This window comes from Dipteris shenzhenensis, chromosome 5 (genome assembly GCF_047967505.1).
Source record: "Dipteris shenzhenensis isolate YYH24624 ecotype China chromosome 5, Dip_SZ_1.0, whole genome shotgun sequence".
NCBI lineage: Eukaryota > Viridiplantae > Streptophyta > Polypodiopsida > Gleicheniales > Dipteridaceae > Dipteris > Dipteris shenzhenensis.
Window position 1 is genome coordinate 30,860,389 of NC_141600.1, and position 17,454 is coordinate 30,877,842.

The 17,454-nt window shown below is 40.6% G+C and overlaps 1 non-coding gene across 1 annotated transcript; it reads right to left on the bottom strand.

The window, feature by feature from the left end:
- Positions 1–8,672: 8,672 nt before the first annotated feature.
- On the bottom strand, positions 8,673–8,791 carry LOC147901866 (U5 spliceosomal RNA). Its single transcript, XR_015541090.1, has one exon. It is a non-coding gene; the product is annotated as a U5 spliceosomal RNA (small nuclear RNA).
- Between the last annotated feature and the right edge of the window lie 8,663 nt (positions 8,792–17,454).

Genomic DNA, 17,454 nt, shown 5'->3' on the forward strand with positions numbered 1-17,454 from the left:
TGCCCAAACCCCTTATGCCATAATGTGGTGAGATATGCATCCTGATTCTAATGGTGTGCAAGAAGTGCCCTTTGAAATGGAACTACTAATGAAAGCTTATACATTCTTTCAATCTTAGCACTATCACTATCAAGTTTCCTAATTGTGCATCCATACTTGACAATGATAGTACTATCATTGTAAACTTCCTTGATTGTGCATCCATACTTGTTGGAAAACAAATATCTTCAATTTTATGAGGTACATATATAACCCATACTCACATTCTCTTTGGAACTTTTGTTTAGACCTAGTTTTAAAACCAATCCTTTTTTAGTGTCATGTATTTTTTTGCACCTTAATTATGTGGGCGCTAGCACTCGACTCCTGTCATCGCTTACACCTTAATTAAACTACCAAGTATTTTCAATGTTCATCTTCATGATTTTGATTGGTTGGTTATTTTATAACACAATAACAAGAAATTACATCTTTGTGTTGGAATTGCTCTTGAGATTTTTCCATTGGTATAATGTCCATATTGATTTCCTTGATTTTTTATTTTGATTATCAACTCTATAGTACTAACCTCTAGTATATCTCTATGCCTCTTCCTACATTTAGTTTCCTAATGGCTATATTCCATAATGTGGAATGTGTTGGTAATGATGAGTTGATTGAAATTGTGAAGATTGATAATTGTTGAAATGTCTACTAGGGTTGTGAATAGTTTCCTTTGGATTGATGATTAAATTTCTTCCTTTTCCTCTAAGAAATCCTCTTGCTCTAGTGGAGAATAAGTAATCACGATTCTATTCTTGAATAAATGTGTTTGACATTATAAGAAAGGATGTTGGTGTACCTTTAGTGACCATCAGCTTCAGAAAGTAATTATAGGGTAAATTCATATTAATAGATATAAAATATCTTGTCCATGGACATTATTGTTAGAGCATACTATTAGGGCTCCTAGCATATCCCTACAAATCTCTATACACACTTACTTGTGCTGGTAGGACACCCTATGTGAAAAATTCCCCATATGAATTAATCATTACATAATCTACATTTTTGTCATGCAAAAATAATTAGTTATATTTAATTTTTATTATGTTGCTAATTAGCACACAAGTTGTAACAGGTAGTATAGTTTTACCCATAGTCCTTATTGATTTTATCAAGTGCAATTTACACTAATATTTCAGTAATTGTATCTTACAAATGGATGTCTATAGTTGTCTAATTTCCTTTAGTTTTACTAGATAATTAGGACCTATTTCTATTTGCAATTTGGTTGCATTGTTCAAGTACATCTCAAGCACAATGATTCTAAACATCTTCTCTGCACTCATCCTATTCCATATAGTTTTATGTGCATCTACAATTGATTTCTTGTCTCTAGTGATTAGAATCATGTTATATTTGGCATTGAAGTTTATAAAAGTAAATGCTAGATGTGTTTTTTCATCCCATTAATTACAACAACCAATGCCTTATTGGACAATCTAGAAGGTGAAATTTTGATTATAAAGATAGAGATCCATCATGTAGGTATGTTCTTTTTTGTTGCAAAGGAAAAAGGATTTGTACATTATGGTACAAAAAATGACTTTCTTTTGAAGAAGAAATGCGGTGGTCATGATTAGGCAAAAGATAATAATCTACCCAAAGTTTCTAATTATTATCACACATGAACATACATAAGGGTGGATATATAAGGCCAGCTTTCAATAATATAATGCACTATTTCTCTTGCCTAAACTATGTCACCAAAATTATTCAACAAGGATGTAGAAATAGCTACATGTGAGAAATGTATTTCCTGAAACTATGAATGTGGATCCTCATGATGGAGATGGAAGTCCTCATGATGGAGATGGAACGTCCTAAGAATGAGGATCATAAAATGAATATGAAGGAGACAAACCTACCAACATTGATGCCATTCAACAATGAGTACAAGGTGATGTACATGAAACTGAGGATGAAGGTGATAAAGTAGATGACAATAATGAAAGTAATGATCCAAAAAATGGTGTTCTGATGAAAGTGAATGTTGTGGTGCCTAAGACAAACTTCAAAAACAAAAAATTTAGATATGTTACTAGGTAAGGGTAAGGATCTTTGAAATGTAATCTATTTTTGTGAATGTTTGAAAATCATTTTTTAATATTTTATGTATGTTAAATATTAGATCTATTTTCATTTGTTGATTTTTCATCTTAATTACTAACGCTTCTATCCAAGATGGATGAGTAGGCCATTTGGCTATGCTTGCAGTTCAATTGTCCATATGCCATGGTTTTTTTATGTTAGACATTATAGGCTTAATAAATTTTGACTTTGTAAAGCATCATCCTTGAGGCAAGGAGAGCCATAGGCACATCCAAAGAGAAGCGGATCTGTAGACTATGCACACTGGAAGAGGTGGGAAGATAGAGTATCATTTCCTAGTTTGTTATGAGATCCGTGGACATTACCACTATTTCTTTTAGGAGGGACATAGACTTGGGCCAGTCTCTTGGCTGATCCACTTTCAAGACCAATATTGTGTTGGTCTTTATATGATTGAGATGGGGTGACACAAAGAGACTCTATTGAAATTTATCAGTAGGAGGAGGTGGCAGTGCCATAGGAGATCGAGATAGATTGAGCACACTAAAATGTCATAGATCTCTATGCATTTGAGTCAATAGCCCCAAGACATACTGGAGTGGAGGAGTAGGAGCTAGTTGCTATGAGAGTAGAGTCGGAAGGCATAGTGCTCATTGAGTCGTGGAGCAAAAGACGCAGAGTCCATCCACGATATAGAGGGTGACCAGAGTTCACACAAGGGAGCTCTAGCCGATCTTAGTTTTACTCTGATTGGACCGCTAAATTCAAGGTGTCACTCTTGATATGGCAAATCTGATATAGAGGTTACAATGACCACGCCCCCTACTACAGTGTGAGATGACTCAACAGAGAGATGTGCACGACATCTTCACATCCCATAGGAGCTAACATGGCATTAGGATCATAGATTACACTAGATCCCAACTCTTGTTTTCTCAAAATTTTTCAGTTTTTGTGTTTTCATTACTAGTTTTCATTACTTGTTTTGAGTTTATTAGCACTACACAGCAAGGGCCTTAGGTGAGCCCTTTGCCTATCCATAGTGGCTTGTAAGAGTTCCTGCTCTTGGTTGTACCTTGTCTTATATGCCCATGAGGCCTTCGAAAGACGTTAATACATGTCTCTCTCTCTCTCTCTCTCTCTCTCTCTCTCTCTCTCTCACACACACACACACACACACACACACTTTTTTTGTTTTTTTGTGAAACTCTTTTATGCTTTATATTATAGAGACACTATCCCAAAAAAGGATGTGCCCAGGTACATCAAGAGAAGATCTCAATATACGACAAGCATACATCATAATCTATCGATTGAGTTTGCAGACAATCATATAAGGATTGCTGCAAAGAGTGCCTTTAAAAAGAGAAAAGAGCAAAAGTTGGATCACCAAAGACTCTTTGATTTTGGTCCTTCCATAGAGTCCAGAGCACCCAATAGCAAACCCACTGTCACACACACACACGCACACACGCACACATCTATAAAAATTTAATCTTGCCATCAAGTACAAGCCAAAGTCCTCCTAGATAAGTAGGAAGATTTCCTCAAAAGTAAATTTTATCATTATGCTTGCGAATTCAAACAGCTTACTGTGGGCAAGAAAATAATCAAATCCAATTTATGAGATACATTCCTAGGGCCTTTACAACTGAGCAACATGCTCTTCAAATACAACTTTCGCCAATGGGCATTCACAAACATGCATCCAGAGTTAAATACAACAATAAAACCTCAAGCAGCGGCTACATGTTTCTAGAATACAATATTAATTCGAGGTCATACAATGGTACAACCTTTGAAGGCTTGGTAGGGCATGGACACGAGATGTAGAGTCAGACTTGTTGGAGTCAGGATGGTTGGATGTCAGACCAAAAAGAGTGTGTGGCTTCTATGATTTTAGTAGCTTACCTTGTAAGTGTTTACTGTAGCCTACCCTCAAAGTAGTTAGTATGACTTTCATGACTTTATATATTGAGAGTTCAATGATATTGTGCGTGTGCCTGACATGTGTGAGTATATATTGGGGTGATGAAAAGTAAAGAATAGAAGATGTTCCATAATCATAGATCCTCTTTTGTGCCAATGAATTCTAACATAAAACTCACTTCATTCAATTCATAAAAATCAGGGATCCTCTTGGGACTCTCTCTCTCTCTCTCTCTCTCTCTCTCTCTCTCTCATAAATGTTATAACATAAAAAAAAGAAAGTTCATAGATCTTCTTGGGTCTCGAATGAATTCTAACATAGATTCTCTTGGCTCTCCAATCATAAATTCATCCACTTGGTCTAACGATTCTAACATTAATCCTCTTGGGTCTCCAATAGATTCTACCATAAATTTCATTTGATCTCTCTCTCTCTCTCTCTCTCTCTCTCTCTCTCTCTCTTTTGTTGGATTTCCTTCAAAAATAGACTAGATGCAACAATTTGAATTGAAGTGTAGCTTTAAGTACCTGGGATATAGGAGCTCCTACATCTCCATGAGAAGTGGAGCATGGCTACAGCCTAGTCAACTCACTCTCTAAAGTGCAAGAGACAAAGTTTTTACTTTCTTCATGTTGCTCCCTACAAAACTTTTAAAATAAATTACTAACTTGAAAATCATCATGTTATAGTTCAAAAATAAATTAAACATTTGAAAAGAAGTAAACTCACTTCAGTTCAATTTGGATGTTAGACATATAACATTCATATTAATCTCTTATTACACCATCAACAAAATGGAGGCATTATTAATAGCAATGACTCTGCTATCACTTTTTCTCTCATTTCCAAATTCGAGGGTGTCGGTCACCTATGTCGTCTCTTTTCTCATTGTAGCATAAGTGTTCACAAATGGAGCATAGGTCCTTGGGTTGTATTCTGGTGGGAGGTGTAGGCTAAAGCATGGAAAGCATCTCTAGTGTGTGCATGATTGAGAAAGCTTACTAGAGGTTCTAGGGTTTAGAGAGAGTTCAAGGTTGAGAAAGAGTCACAAGGTTGAGAATGGGTTCAAGGTTGAGCAATGGAGAGCTAGTCTCCATCACAATTTCACGGGGCAAAGGGTTGAGAAGGACGAACAAGGTCAAGGTAGAGGAAGGAGGAGGGAAGAGGAAGAAAGGAAGAGGAGGAGAAGGAAGGGAGGAGAGAGGATGAGGGGAAAAAGGAGGGGAGGAGAAGGGAGGAGGAGGGGGGAGTGCAAGGGTAAAGGCATGCTAGAACACGATGGGTATAAGCGAGCATGGACCCTAGAAGACATCTCAAAGAAAATCATTGGTTTTCGGGACCATGTACTTTGGAATACATCATATGTGGAATACTACATCAAATGGAGGGGCCTGATAAATCATCGTCGTGGCAGTCCTCATCTATTGTGGATTCAGCACCCTTACCTACTGAGTTGATGCAGTAATTAGGAGGCTTTGGTCATCATCATTGTTGCAAGGTGATGATCCGGTGCCATCTACTCTTCTCACTATTTTCCTTTCCTATTATAGTTCTCGAAATTGGATGGGAGGACTATAATAAAGGGGGTAGTTCAGTATAATTTTAATTGGCTTTGTAGTCAATCCTTTGTACTGTAGCCTACTCGAAAGATGCCACATGGTAGCTTTGGGGAATTGCCCTGATTTTTGCAAAAGGTGTTGCTGACCCACATGCACTCATCTTATTCCATTCACTGAATGAAACTAGATTGTATAACAGAGTTGATTGCTCAGCTGGGAATTCAATAAGGAATAATCCTTTTCTGTCCTTGTGCGAGCCTTGTGTAGCCCCTCACAAGTCACTGTGGTAAGTCCAGCCCATGACTTACATTACCCTCCATTTGCTAAAAGGTACCCCATTCTACCCTCCGCTTTTCCTACTTAATTTGGCGATCCCTGCTCTAGCTTTCGGAGTTAGTCTAGTGTAGGTCGTGTCATTAGAGATATCTGCACGATAGTCCGAGGCCTCCTTGAAATTTCCATTCTTGCATATTGCTCTCTATGGCAATGAACACCCAAACTTAAGCCTTAGCTTTGACTTTATCCTCTTGATTCAAGACTGGAGGGCCAACCACAGCAAGCTTCATAACGAAGCAGGTTATAAAGCACGGCCAAAAGCTAGCAGAGCAGTTTGTTCTTGCCAAGGCCAAGTGGTGTGGAAAATAAAGATGCTAGGCCGGTTAGTCACCTATAATGCAGCACGATGCATAGAATGTGCTTTAATGATTGCATGGAAGGAATTCTGGAGACAATCCCTCACTGCCTATGTCGCACAGCCGATGTGGTTGGCTTCCCTCAGGATTGTGGCTAGTACACAGAGGATGATGAGGGATTTCACTTGGGGGATAGTAGCCTCACAAAGGGAGGACACGCCTTAGTTGCCATTTGGCAGGACATCATTTTTACTTTGCGTGCCCATTTGGGAGCCCAGTACTCCAGGTTCAGTGAGGCTAAAAGGTGGAAGCGTTTCTGCAAGGCCTGGCCTGCACTAATCATTTACACCCTTTTCGCGAGGGGTATTCACTGGATGTATAGACCACCACCGTGGTTGCTAGTTCCTGTTCGGAATCTCTCTAGGCATTGAGCTGTTGGATAGGTCACCTCCCCATCTGTAAGCCCCCAAATGAGGAGAGTGTGGGGGAGGGAGACCTAGGGCAGGATATGCCCAAAGAAGAGAGAGAGAGAGGGGGCTGCCACATGGGCAGCACCTCACAAGAGATGAAGGCTGCAACAGTTGGCGCCAGAGACAGTGCAGAAGGCACGGCATCCAAGGGATGGAACGGGCCTGCAAAAGGGCAGATCTGCAGCAGCAGGTAAGAACAGGTCTATTGGCAGGTGAAAGGCCTGCAGCAGGGCTTGGCAGCAGCACAGCAGATTGCAAGGAAAGGGAGGGGCTGCAGTAGGCAGCACCCTGCCCTTATATACGGCCAAGGAGCTGGCTGGTTGGCCAGCCTGGTTGGTCATAAGACCCAGCACACAGCCCCAAAATAGGGGGGCATGGAGGGGGCCAGCCAGTGGGCTGGCACACACAACAAAGGGGGGGCTGGGCCCCCACTTATAGGCAGTTTTGAGGGCCTGCCCCAGTCGGCTATGGGACAGATTGAGTCGGCCATTTAGGGGTTGCCAGTCGGCTGTTATGAGGGCCCTAGATGCCTATATAATGAGCCCATTGCAGGGCATTACTTCATCCAGCAGGTCGGCCATCAGAGGAGTAGATAGAAGCACCTTACCCTCATCCTTTGGCCTACAACTAGGAGGTAAAGGGGTGCTGGAGGTGGTGCTGCAGCCTTACCTCAAGGCTGAGCCCTAGGCTGCCTACCAAGGTAGCAGGGCACTGAGATCTGGACAGAGAGTCTACACACGCTCGAGGTGGAGCACACTGGCTCAAGTTCTAGAGATATCCGGCAGATAGTAGAAGTACGAGGTGGTAAGATCAAAGGACCATGCTCTGGTGGGACTTTGGATCTATCTCTTTTGTATTGTGTCCATAGCTTTGTACGGAAATATATTCTCTTGGTAGCTTCTATATCTAGCTGGATCATTATCTATTTATCAGTCTGCACATCTATTTGAAGCACCTAAGTTAAGAAGTTGGTGATTTCAGTCACCACACACTGTGTGAGCTTTTGGGCCAGTCTATCAGTCTTCCGCTGTGCGCACCCTATGTTGGTCGATTTTTAACATGAGCCGGATATCCGGAAAGAGGTAGGTTGTCCTATAGCTGGCAACCTGTTCTCTTTTGTATTTACCATCTACCACTCCTTTTGGTAGCTGTTTTGTATGGTGTTTTCAAGCATTAATAGAAGTTCCTTTTTCTCTGGAAAATAAAAAGATTGTATGATGGAGCAGATGTACCGCATGATGGTGGTGGATGTACGCCCAAGGGATTGACATCTGGCTCAACCATGGTGATGCTACTACTTTTCAGCTTGGTTTCTCCATGGAGAGACCAAGCATAGGCTTCACAATGGGTGTAATGACTTGCACTAAAAAATCATCAGTTCTGGAGCTTCAGCGAGAGAGAGAAAGAGACCATGAGAGCGACTGGAGAGAGAGAAACGATTTTCAGCACCATGAGCTTGAGCCATCCCTTGATGATTTCCACGAGGATTGCGAGCCGTGAGCCATCCCGAATCAGCAGTAGCAAGTAAGTTTGTGTGTTTCACCTTGTCTTCCAACAGATGTGCCGCTCGTCTTGGCGGCTTCCCTGCTACTAACTAGATGCGCCACTCAACTAGGACGTCTCCAGGAGCATGAACCAGGCTGGGCTTCCATGTCTGGCCGAAATGATTTGCATTTGTGCTCCATTTTTTCCAGAGGTTTCTCTACTGCTATTGCAGTCTTAGTCCCTTCCCTCTCGTTAAGTTTGTTGTTGAACAATCATTAATTAAACGCAGTTCTACATGTGCTCTGTAGCATGCACCGGAGCAAACGATACCCACATTCTTGGGCAATGATAGAGTCACCCAAAACCAACCCGCTGCTGCAGTGTATGCAATCCCTGAGTCCACACTGTCAAACCGAGTCCGGAGAGGTCGCTGCCGCCTGAAATGAGAGGTCGCTGCCGCCTCGCGCGAGGCTCTCCATCTTAGCTGTTACTTTTGAGGAGCCCCCCTCACAGAGAGAGGAGCCGCACCAAAAATTCGGATACGCTATTTTCTGTGCCGAGCACACGGTATTCTTTAGTAAAAGGCGAAAGAATAGATCGCTCTGTGCTCAACACGCAGCTTCCATGTTGTCTGACGGGCCGTGTGTGAGCTTATATACGGCACCACAAAGTGAGTCTTTTCAAAATACCGTATATGGGATAGAGAAGCACGTGTCCCATGCATGCCTCTTGATGATCCAGATCACACTACTTCGATTGCATCGACTTTCACACCGGCTTGTATTTACGCATCTTAGGCGATTCTGTGCTCTACATGGTTGTTTTTTCTGGATAATCTGATATGTGTGCAATCCCACATAAATGTTCTCGTATATAAAACAACTTGACTGAGATAAAAACTGGGTCAAGCTGTGGATTCTTTATTATGGCTTATGATGGTTAAGCTACTCCTGATCCACAATATCATGCTTGGTTAGAGGGTGGGTTTACTATGATAAAACGCTTTGGCTTTGAGTCCGCGGCGCTCTACAACAAGCACTAGCTTGGATTCTAAAGTTATTCGGGCTTTGATTCTCCCAAAATTTAGCCTAGAAAATACATGGAGGAAGAGAAGGAAAAAGTGATATGCTTTGTAGTTTTGGGCTTACCCACTTGTTTGCATGAACCTTATTTTTAATGTTGTTCAAGAATGACTCATTTAAAAAGGAAATTTCTTCATGTTAACTTGGCCAAGGCAAGAAGATGATAGAGTGCTCAATACATATTTAAACGAGCATTAAGTCAATGCACTCGATCTCAATAAAGATACATCAAAAAGTCGCATGATCCGATGATGTGCTTAATTTCTCCTCCTCGTAATTAGTTTTGCATCTCTAATAGGGGGTCTTTGTTAGGCTTAGCATAATCATAATAACATATTTCTTAAATTTAGTGAAAAACATGGCCCCTAGATCCTTTATGTGGAGGGGTCCAACATCAAGGAAGACATCTAACTCCTCATCATCTCTAATCTTAATAAATCTTCTTTGGGATATGTTTATTAATCCATACAACATTATATGCACACACCTGCATACATACAGGTTCCGACTCAGCTGAAGTCTTTGATAGGCTTCTTCCAACTCCAAGTACTGGTCTAAGAGGGAAAGAATTGTTTCCTGGAACGGATTACTCTCTTGGGCCCCTGTTGCTGATTCCTGGGGATAATCCCATAGCCACAGACGCCACCTGGAGTGATCCTGCCCGTACAGAAACGGTATCATAAAACAGCTCCACCAGCTTGTAGATTTAATGTTGGTAAGAAGGTGTTCAAAACTAGGTCAAGCTGTGAATTTTTTATTATGGTTTGTGATGGTTGAGCTACTCCACAATATCATGCTTGGTTATTGGATGGTTAACTATGATCAAACGCTTCAGTTTTGAGTATGCGCCGCTCTACAACAAGCATTAGCTTGGATTCTAATGTTATACGGCCTTTGATTCTCCCAAATATTGAGCTAGGAAATACAGAGAGGAAGAGAAGGAAAAAGTCATCTGCGTTGTAGTTTTGGGCTTACCCACCTGTTTGCCCTGCCTTTCATCAATCTTGCTAATTGAATCTTCATTTCTAGTCGAACCCTTTTCATGAGAGCTCATCAATTGTCTTTGAAATGTATCAATTGTTATGTTTTTAAAATGTACAACATACTAACACGCAACTTATTTTTATTGTTGTTCTTAATGCTTCAAGAATGACTAATTTAAAAAAGGGAATCTCTTCACATTAACTTGGCCAAGCCTTCAGGATACTAAGAAGATGATAGAGTGCCATGTACGTATGCAAGTCTTGCTAATTGGGCACATCAACACATATCTAAAGGAGCATTAAGTCAATTCACTTAATCTTAATAAAGATAGATCAAAAAGTCATATGCTCCCATGATGTGCTTAATTTGTCCGTCTCCTCTTATTTACTATTGCATCTCTAACATTGAATCGATCTTAATCTCCACTGTAACTCTTATATTGATATCCATTCAAGAAATGTTTCTCTACATGATTCAACTAGCCTCGTGGGATCTGCTTAAAGACTTCAACAAATTTGTGGATTTTGGGATTCTCATGGTCCAACCAATAGATTGGAGATGCACGTTGAGTTGTACTGAGCTCATCTCTCCAAGACTCTTTGTTATGGTTATTGGTAGGCAAACTACAAGGTTTACAAAGCCTACCTTATCTCACATATTGCAAGCCTACTTTGACTTGAATTTTGGGATGGGGGAAAAACCTTGAGATTCATGATTCAAATCTAACCCTTTCTTCTTTTAGTTCAAATCAGTAAAAGAATCAGGTCATGAAGATTTAGAATAATCTTTACGATAGGAGTTAAGGTTTGGTATAATCCTTAGGATAGGAGTTATGATCCTTCGTATAGCGGTTAAGATTTGGAATAATCCTTAGGATAGGAGTTGAGGGACATTTGGAAATTCCTAATGGGACCAAGAAGAAAAGTAGCCCAAACTAGAGCTAACAAACTGAACAATGTAGAAAAAGTCATAGTTGAACTTGATGATGAGGATCACATGGGAAATGCAACAAATTAGCTAAAGCTAATTGATGCAAGAATGACATTAAATGATTAATGCTATGCGGGCCAAGAAGTACCTGAAAGAGTGGTGGATAGGCACAATGGATAGATGAACCAATGAAAGCTTTGACTCATCAAAAGAAAGATCAAGTTTGAGGAAAGTCCCACTATTTAAGTAAATTGGATGGGGTCAAAGTGCAAATTGAGGCTTAAAAAGATCGATTTGTGTACTGGCACTACTAAATTATTGGTATAGAAAAGGGTTATCGGCCATTAGGTTAGAGGATCTAAAATAGCCTACACTTGAGCAACACCCTATCTACATTTCAAGCTCAAGAGCTAGATAAACCTCTCACCCTACAAGAATTGAAACATGTTTAAGGAAGATGTTAAGATCCTAGGGACTAATGGAATTTTTTCAAATCTTTTATGTACCAAAGCTATTGGCCCACTATTGGAGCTTGAGAATGAGAGCAAAGAATTGAGTTTCTTACAACTCCATATGAATTGTGGGGTGATAAAACTCATTTTAAAAGAAGATGTTGGGGTCTCCTAAAAAATTAGACACCTTTGGCTATGTTGAACTATTCTTATAAGCTTTTAAACAAAACCTTTGCTCTTAAGTTGAAGAATAAGGCATAGTTCTCGAATTGGGAGGAGTAAAAAGGAATGAGAGCAAAGAATTGAGTTTCTTACAACTCCATATGAATTGTGGGGTGATAAAACTCATTTTAAAAGAAGATGTTGGGGTCTCCTAAAAAATTAGACACCTTTGGCTATGTTGAACTATTCTTATAAGCTTTTAAACAAAACCTTTGCTCTTAAGTTGAAGAATAAGGCATAGTTCTCGAATTGGGAGGAGTAAAAAGGATTCATTGACTGGAGAGGTATATTAGATGCAATAATTAACATGTGAAATGGAGTTAAGTATGCGAAGTAAACAAATCAATATATTATTTTATCAAGGTTGACTTTGAGGAAGCCTATTACAATATTTTCATTAGCATCCATTTTGCCCCTTCATCGCACTTCATATTTTGCTCGCTCCTTCATCATTTGCCTTTGGTTGGCCTTTGCTTCGCAATCTTTGACCTTCATTTAGTGTTTGTCCTTTCTTTGCTTTTGGTCTTTGGCCTTCATCCTTTGGTGTTGGCATCTAAATCTCTTCGGTGTTAACATTTATTCACCCCCCTTTTATGATCATCCACGTCCTCATTTACCTCGTTTGGTGTACTCTTTTCCATGACCCTTTGGTTGTGAAGTCACCTTTTGTAAATTTCATATATGCCAACCTTATTTCAGTCTCATGCATGCTAGGTGTGTCATAATGGTGCTTCTAGGCATCATATTTTGTTTGGATATCACATCCCTTGAAGTCCATAGGTTCTTCATGTCCATTGTGTTGTGTGAAGTCATGATGATGAATTGATTGTAGTGGTAGGTGAATTATATTCGGTTTTGGTGACCAAAAGGTGCGGTTCGTGTGATTTTGTGCTTCATGGGTGCATACGCTATAACCTTTATTGGATGCAATATGTACATTGAAGATGAAGGCAAGAAGCCCTTTTGCCATTTTGCTCTTAGACCACCAAAACTCTTACCTACTATACTTATGACTAACTATAGCTTGCTTCTCTGCCGTTGACATGGATCTCATGGATAGTTGTAAATAGGCACTTCATCTTCATCACTTGGGAGCTCCTTTTCCTTCATAGAGGTTTGTGGCACCGAATTGCAGCTCTACTCTTTTCATTTGGAGGACCGATCATTTGTGTTTTGCTCTCTGCTAGGTTACATTTGTCTTTTCATCAACTCTGTAGTTGGCATATCTTTGTTCGAAATGGATGTAGCAAGAATTGTTAAATAGTACACAAATGATCAGAATAAGCTTGCTGCTTCAAAACCAACTGTGCAATGTGACTAGGTAGACAGTGTCAAACAGAAGTCAGATACACTTCTTAACAAGTCAGACAACCAGCTAACAAAAGAGTTAGAGAGTGATGATGACTCATTAGAGGAAGAATCAAAAAACACAAATTCAAGCTAAAAAAGTTTTTGAAGAACACATGACCCGAAGTGCTTGTGTTAAAGAGGATGATTTGTAGCATATGAATCTTGGAGAACAAAATAATCCAAAGATGGTGCTTGTTAGTATGGAACTTCAAGAGCCATTTAAGGGGCATTTGAAGAAGTTATTGATAGAATTTAAAGACATATTTGCATGGCACTATACTAACATAAAAGGAGTACATCCTTCATGAGAAAGGTCCAATATATGATCGCCACTAAGCCTAGTGCACACAAGATCAGCAAAAGAACTAAGGAGGCTCAAAGCACACTAAATAAGACATGAGAGGGAGATAGCAAATCTATATCTATTGCAATGTGTTTTCAATAATACATGATAGGCCTCTTATATAGAGAGTGCCCTTTGAATAGTTAACACTTGTGTGATCCTCTCATCCACATCTCTCCTTGTGGATATCCTCAATCCACATCTCCACATCATGTAGTCCACATCTTAGGGTGGCTACTTTAATACATTCCTTATCACATACCTTTGCCCTTTAATCTATGTGCTCATGGTACCATATCTCAACACCTCCCCTTGGTGCCATGATCCTTTGGCTACTACAAGGTGGTCAGATGTGAGTTACATTCCATCACCTCCCCTTAGTGCATGCATTGCTACTTAAGGTGGTCAAGTGTGGTTTTTACATGTCAATACCTCCCTTGAGTGCTTTCATAGCTACTCTCAGGTGGTCAGGCTTGATTTACAAAACATATGGGCTGTGAAGGTGGAAAGGATTTTACTTTTAAATGTTTCATGTCGATGGCGTTCGCTTCATAGCTTGATGCATGATGCTTTGTTCTTCCATGTGCCTTAATGCTTTATGTGTGGATGCCATGCTTCGTGCTATGGTCATCTCATGCACTTGTGCTTTTGGCATACTTATGACAACGATGTGTGCATTCATGCTTTGATTTGTCATTTGTTGCAAAGGTCTTACCAATTGATTTCTTTCAATATTGGCAGTGTCTAATTGCATACAATGATTTTGACTTGACAGAACGTAGAGCTTGAAAAGACGATGACTTTTCCTCTTTGGAGCGTGCACAAATTCTTCCTAAATTTCAAGTTATGCCTTGTCGAACTTTCTGTGAAGAAGAGAAGGCCTTTGCTAATGTGGCACAGGGATTCACATGTAGAATTCAAACTGTGCTTGGCAGGGGCTATGTGCTTAGGTGGCACTTGGTGATGTGGCAGTTCACCTAAACTTAACTATGGTTAAAATTCTTATTTTCCATGTGTCCTTATCCTCTCCACACCCAGGGTCAGATGAACTTAACCAAGGTTAACCTACTATCCTGGGTCAAATTCTATCTGCCACGTGTCTCAAGAGTAGACCTTAGAGAACATGCGAGTTTCATGGCAATGGAAATGAAGCTACTGTACGTGAATGGCATCGTTGTTTGTTGGAGAGAGGCTCCCATGAGGCTGTTTGTAGAGCATAGGCTTGCTCTTGCCTTGCTTGTGGAGTCTCAGGTTGTGAATAGTTCCTTGCTAGAGGAGCTACTCTGAAGGTTGATGCGGTTCGATGGAGTCTACTGCACAGGTGGTTGGCAATGTGTGAAGGGCTGGTCGTTGGTGATGCTTCTAGGTCATAAATGCTGCGAGTGGCTGCTTTTGGGCTCTTTGGAGGAGCCTTTGGACCTTGTTGGGTGTTCATATATAATAGTTGCGTGGGCGCTAGAGCTATTGATTGCACATTTCAAGGAGGCCCGTTGGCTACTGCTGGAGTCAAGTCTAGAAGCTTGTGGGCTACGGAAGAGCTGAGGCGATGGTTGCTAGTAGGAGCTCGGCTCTGGAGATGGACGTTGATGCAGATGCTCGCTGGTACAAGTAGCTATGGCATGTTTGACACCGGTGCCCAATCAAAGGTGCAAGTGAGTCGAGCCATTCACTGGCAATGGCATAGTAGACATTGAAGAGGCTACAGATGGAGCGGTTGGAGGCTTGTTGGAGGCCAGCTCGTTGGTAGTGCCGGCTGTGGAGTCGCTGGTCGAGCTGAGAGGCTACTGGCATTAGTCACCTCTCCTGAGCTCTACTTAAGTCGCCACTCAATGGAGGTACCTGCTGGCCTTGTATGCCTATTGCAGGCTACTGAAGGTCTCTTGAGACTGTTGCCGAACGCTGGCTGAGTGAAGGCCATCAGAGTACTTGGAGTCGTGACTGAGTCGAGGCGATGCAGAAGATAAGGCTGCTAGGAGCTAGAGCCTCACATGACTTTTGGAGCCTTTGATGGAGAGTTCCCTTGGTAAGAGGCAATTGAAGGAGGCTATTTAGAGGCGCATAGACTTGCAAGTCTTCATTTGTAGAGAAACATCTTTGTAAAAACACCTTTTGCAACAACACCTTCTTCACAGCATTATCAATCTTGAAATGTCTTCCATGGACATAGTTTCACACATAAGAACTCTCCCTAAAGGTACTATGGGTGTGCCAAATTTTATTTCTCTATACACAAAGCATGGGAAAGAAAACACTCACTAATCTACCTAGGCTTGTGGAGCACCTAAGCTCTAATACCATGAGAAAGGTCCAATATATGATCGCCACTAAGCCTAGTGCACACAAGATCAGCAAAAGAACTAAGGAGGCTCAAAGCACACTAAATAAGACATGAGAGGGAGATAGTAAATCTATATCTATTGCAATGTGTTTTCAACAATACATGATAGGCCTCTTATATAGATAGTGCCCTTTGAATAGTCAACACTTGTGTGATCCTCTCATCCACATCTCTCCTTGTGGATATCCTCAATCCACATCTCCACATCATGTAGTCCACATCTTAGGGTGGCTACTTTAATACATTCCTTATCACATACCTTCGCCCTTTAATCTATGTGCTCATGGCACCATATCTCAACACTTCATTTTGTCAACATAGAATAAATCTCAAACTGGATGCAGTTCCAAATGTCCAATGGAGATATAGGATGAATCCCAACTATGCAAAGCAAGTGAAAGAAGAGTTGGAGAAGCTCATGCAAGTGGGGTTTATCTATCCCTTGGATCACATTAGTTGGTTATCTCCCATTGTAATAGTTCCTAAGAAAAATGGAAAGCTGCACAGTGCATAGGCTTCTTCCAACTCCAAGTACTGGTCTAAGAGGGAAAGAATTGTTTCCTGGAACGGATTACTCTCTTGGGCCCCTGTTGCTGATTCCTGGGGATAATCCCATAGCCACAGACGCCACCTGGAGTGATCCTGCCCGTACAGAAACGGTATCATAAAACAGCTCCACCAGCTTGTAGATTTAATGTTGGTAAGAAGGTGTTCAAAACTAGGTCAAGCTGTGAATTTTTTATTATGGTTTGTGATGGTTGAGCTACTCCACAATATCATGCTTGGTTATTGGATGGTTAACTATGATCAAACGCTTCAGTTTTGAGTATGCGCCGCTCTACAACAAGCATTAGCTTGGATTCTAATGTTATACGGCCTTTGATTCTCCCAAATATTGAGCTAGGAAATACAGAGAGGAAGAGAAGGAAAAAGTCATCTGCGTTGTAGTTTTGGGCTTACCCACCTGTTTGCCCTGCCTTTCATCAATCTTGCTAATTGAATCTTCATTTCTAGTCCAACCCTTTTCATGAGAGCTCATCAATTGTCTTTGAAATGTATCAATTGTTATGTTTTTAAAATGTACCACATACTAACACGCAACTTATTTTTATTGTTGTTCTTAATGCTTCAAGAATGACTAATTTAAGAAAGGGAATTTCTTCACATTAACTTGGCCAAGCCTCAGGATACTAAGAAGATGATAGAGTGCCATGTACGTGTGCAAGTCTTGCTAATTGGGCACATCAACACATATCTAAAGGAGCATTAAGTCAATTCACTTAATCTTAATAAAGATAGATCAAAAAGTCATATGCTCCCATGATGTGCTTAATTTGTCCGTCTCCTCTTATTTACTATTGCATCTCTAACATTGAATCGATCTTAATCTCCACTGTAACTCTTATATTGATATCCATTCAAGAAATGTTTCTCTACATGATTCAACTAGCCTCGTGGGATCTGCTTAAAGACTTCAACAAATTTGTGGATTTTGGGATTCTCATGGTCCAACCAATAGATTGGAGATGCACGTTGAGTTGTACTGAGCTCATCTCTCCAAGACTCTTTGTTATGGTTATTGG